We start from the raw sequence: 4720 nt of genomic DNA, 5'->3' as shown, positions 1-4720 counted from the left end.
CGGGTAACCATGTACACGGAGGCGAAGGCCAAGGAAGCACGAGAAGACGGCGTCGACCTGCTGGAAGAAGGCCGGCTGTTAGCCCTCAGCCGGTCTGCCATCTACCAGCAGGGTTTGCGCCGCTACCACAGTCGGAAGGTCAGGCCAAGATCTTTCCAAGAGGGCGATCTTGTGCTCCGGCTGATCCAGCGAACAGCCGGCCAGCACAAGCTCTCGGCCCCTTGGGAGGGCCCCTTCGTCATCAGCAGAGCTCTAGGCAACGACTCCTACTACCTAATCGACGCGCAGAAGCCCAACGCACGCAAGAGAGACGACTCCGGCAAGGAGTCGGAACGACCATGGAACGCCAACCTCCTTTGAAGATTTTACAGTTGAAATGCAGTATGTATCACGCTAACTTTTGTACTAAATATGAGACAATAGGCACCCCGAGGAGGGCTCGGGGACTGCCATCTTTTATCTATGAATGAAAAGTATCATGCTTATGACCTTGTCATTTCATTTACTTGTTCCGTCCGGCACCGGGTTCGACTAGTCGGCCCGGGGACTGGCCGACTGGAGTTATATTAGAAGTCCTACCCGCGGTCAGACAAGTAGTGTGCCGACACCCAGGCTTAGCTCTTGCCAAAGTCGCAGTTCGAAGAACCGGCTGTCCGGCTGGCAAGAGTCAAAAGCAGGAAAGGATGCCCACACGAAAAATGGCCAGGGACCAACGGACTAATATAACGAAAGCCGGTTTGCCGCCTACCACCGACCGACTACCAAAGTAGCCGGTCGGCCGGTTTCCATTCACTTCACTTCAATCCAAAAAGCTCGAGTACTTGCCTCCCCAAAGAGGGAAGGCGGCAAAGGAAAAAGGCTAAGGATAAAAAGCATACACGAATGGAAACCAAACATGCACATAATAATATTTACATAAAAGACCTCCAAGAGGCCAGCATTCAACATAGTTTGGATACACCCCCAGTGGGTGGAACTGCGAAAGCTTAATAAAGATTGTTCAAAAGGCAACAAGCAGGAAAAATAAGGACGGCAGATCAAGCTGGCGGAGCGATCGACGAGCCGGGCTGGTCGGCGGAGACGGTTGTGCCGGCTGAAGGAGCGGCCGGCTGGCGAACCTCGGCTTGATCACCGCCTCCCGCAGAGGGCGCGCTTCCACGCGCCTCGTTGCTGGAGGCACGGTCAGCCTGAGGCCGGCCGGTTGTTCCACTAGCCGGCTCGACGTCTTCACCGTCCTCTTCTTCGTCATCCTCGCCCTCGTCGCTGGAGGCGATCTCCTCTGCCGAGTCCTCGCCCACCGCCGGGTTCAGCCCGAACCACTCCTCCGGCTGGGCAACGCCATCATCATTGATTTCAGGTGCAAAAACGCTGATGTCGGTGCACTCGGCGATCGTTGAAGCACGTTGGGCGATAGCCGGCCGCACCTCCTCCAGCTCCGCGTCGGCCTCCAGTCGCCAAGTGCGCAGCTGGTCCAGGTTCAGCCCTGGGTACCAAGCTCGAACGAACTCTAACGCCCGCCCGGCTCCAAGACGGGCCGCCAACGCCTTCCAAGCTTCAAAGCGACCGACTGCGACCTCCAGCCAGTCGGCAGTCCGGCTTGGGGTGCGGGGGATCGTCTCGCCGGGCCAGAGGGCGGCCAACACCTGCGCGCCGGCACGTTGGAGCCGGCGAAGCATCCGGTGAGCCGGCTGCAGCCGCGCTTGGACAGCCAAGAGCTGATCCTCAAGCGTCCGATTCGCGTCCGGTGCGATGTTGACCCCCGCCTGACGGCGCGCCTCGCGATGGGCCTCGATGGTTTGGGCGGCGAAGGCGGAGTAGCCGGGAAAGTAGTCTGCACAAGAAAATAGGTAGCAGCACAAGTCAGGCCAAAAACCAGGCGGCAAGGGGCAGGAGAGGAGCGAGGAAGGCGACTTACCGTCGATCAAGTCCTCGATGCGGCCGAAGCCTTCATCCAACGCTCGCCGGGTCTCAGCCCAGCTCGCCGCCTCGGTCTCGAACTTTGCCTTCAGGGCGGCCTCGCTATCCCGCGTTTTCTGTAGGGCCGCCTTGTGGCTCTCCTCTTGGTCAGCCAGCTTCTTGGCCAGGCGGTCACGCTCCTGAACCAAGGGAGCGTACTCAGTATCCTTGGTACGAAGGGCGGCCTGTGCTTCGCTGAGCTCCCTCCTCAAGTCGGCGTTGACCCCTGAAAGCACGAAAGACGAAAAAAAAACCAATAAGGAAAAAGTCGTCAAGGAAGATCCGACCTGACTGCTCAGCAGTCGGCCCGAATCTCGGGGACTACACGCAGTGGGTGCGCTGACGCGCCCCCACAGGAGACAGACAAGATCAAGCACTTACTTCGGCTGTTGGCCAGGTCGTCGGTCTTCTGACCCAACTCCTGAGCCTGGGAGTTGAAGGCGGCAGCACGGGAGTTATGATATTCCTGGAAGTTCAGACAGGAAGCAAAAATAAGGTAGTCGTCAAAAAAGATCCGACCCGACTGCTCAGCAGTCGGCCCGAATCTCGGGGACTACACCCAGTGGGTGCGTTGACGCGCCCCCACGGAAGAAGTCAAGAGACCAAAGCGGCCAAGAATGAAAGACTCACCCGGATGGCGGCCCGCGTCGACAGGAACTCCTGGGTGTACTGCTGCAGCAGGGCGGCCTGAGCTCGAAGCCGGCTCCGGACCTCTTGAGCCGCCACATTCAGCTCGCCAGTCCCCTCGCTGGGAGTCCACTCGGACGTGGCGGTGCTGGCCGCCTCCAGAGCCTCCGCCGACTGGCCGGCGCCCGCAACTCGGCGCGACTCCGGCGGAGCGGCGCCTCCCCCTGCGTGCCGACGCGTCACCGGCTGCACCTCGAAGCTGGCTCCGTCCTCCGGCTCACCCCCGGCCGGCTCCTCTGGCGCCGCTGACGATTGGCCGCCTTGGCCCGCTCCGGTTGGCGCTGCCGGCGGTGCTCTCCCCGCGAAGACCACGAGGTCCTCCCTCCTCTCCATCAGCGGCGGGTCTTGGACGATTTCCTCCGCCAAGGGCAATGGGGTGTCAGGGGCCACGGCTCGGAGGGGAATGGCAAGCAGCGGAGGCTGGTTGCGCGAACCCTCCGCCTCCGTTTCCGCGGTCGCCGCCTCCGCCTGGGCCTTGGCTGCCGCGTCGGCCTGCTCCCTCGCCGCCTGGGCGGTCGCTTTTTCCGCCGCCTCACGCTCCTCCCGCGCCTCACGGGCGTTCCGCTCCGTGGCCTCCCTGAGGTCGGCACGGGGTCCATGCGGCGGGAGCCCGAAGACCCTCCAGTCGGCCCAACTACGGAGCCGCCCGGACCCCGCTCAAGGGAAAGCGGCGCCCTGTCCAGCAAGCGGGAAAAGGTTAGGAAGAATGTTCGAACAGGAGAGAACGATGAAAAGCATGCGACCAGGCAATCGACGACTTACGCTGAGACCGCCTTAGGCTGCTTCACCGCCTTGCGGAAGCGGGCCGCTTTCGCGGCCGCCTCATCTCGTTTGGTCGCCGCGGTGGAGGCTTTGGACTTTTTCGGCCGACTGCCGAAGAGGATTGACGCGGCCCGGCGCTTCTGTGCGCCGCCGCTGGCAGCCGGCGCGGTGGACAAGCCTGCGCCCTGATGGTCGACCATCGGCTGGCGACGCGGGGCGACTTCGGCTTCGGCATCATCCGGCCAGTCCTCGAAGCTGGCGGTAAGCCCTGTGCCTCCGGGCTCGGCGTCGTCCCCCACGACGGCGTCTTCCATGGCGGCCGCCCCCAAATCCGGGTCGTCGACGTCGTCCACCGTGCGGTCGGGGACGTACTGGCGTTATATCCCTGCTGCCCCGGTCCTCGGCGGAAGAAGGGGGTTCTGCTAAGAAGAACCGACCGATCAGAAGGCGGCCATCATAAAGCCGGCTACCAACAAAAAGAAGAAAGAGAGGAAAGCTTACCACGGGCGGAGGGTTGGCGCGAGAGTACGGCACCTTGCCGTATCGCCAGTCCTCGGCGAGCTTGCAATTAGAGATATGATTTACCATGTACGACACCTCCGCATGAGGCATCTCCCTGGTGCTCAGCCGGCTTGGGTCGAAGCGGCCGCTCATCTGACACATCATGTGGGGCCGGCTTTGGAGAGGAAGTATCCGGCGCTCCACGAAGGCGGCCACCAAGTCGGCCCCGCTCAGGCCTTCCGACTGGATCATCACCCGAAGCCGGGAGACGGCAGCGTTCCTGGCCTGAGACAGTGACCTGGACCGGAAACTCCATGAGGGCTGCCTCCCAGCCGGCGGGCCGGCTGTGTAAGCCGGCAGGTTGACGTGGTCTCCTTGTTGGGCGACATTCTTCACGTAGAAGTACGACTTCTGCCAGATCTTCACCGACTGGATCAGGGGTATGGACGGGAACGGGTTGTTCTCGCCCGACCTCCTCATGGCGATGTAGGCCCCGCAGGGGGCGGGCACGCCTGCGACGACGGTGCCGAGTTTGCTCTAGAAGAATTCCCCCCAGAGCTCCAGCGTGGGGAGCAGCCCCAAGAAACCTTCGCAGAGAGAGACGAAGGCCGACAGCAGCATCACCGCGTTGGGCGTGAGGTGATGCGGCTGAATATTGTAGAACTCGAGGAAGGAGCGCAGGAATCCACTCGCCGGAAGGCCGAAGCCGCGCAGGAAGTGCGAGCGGAAGACGACCCGCTCGCCCTCCTCCGGTGCCGGCGAGATCTCCGTCTCCGGCGCCAGGCGGACCTGCACGAGGTTGGCGTCGGGAAGG

This window comes from Triticum urartu, chromosome 1 (assembly GCF_003073215.2).
Source record: "Triticum urartu cultivar G1812 chromosome 1, Tu2.1, whole genome shotgun sequence".
NCBI lineage: Eukaryota > Viridiplantae > Streptophyta > Magnoliopsida > Poales > Poaceae > Triticum > Triticum urartu.
The sequence above is the reverse complement of the archived record's forward strand: the minus strand, read 5'-3'. Positions refer to the sequence as shown.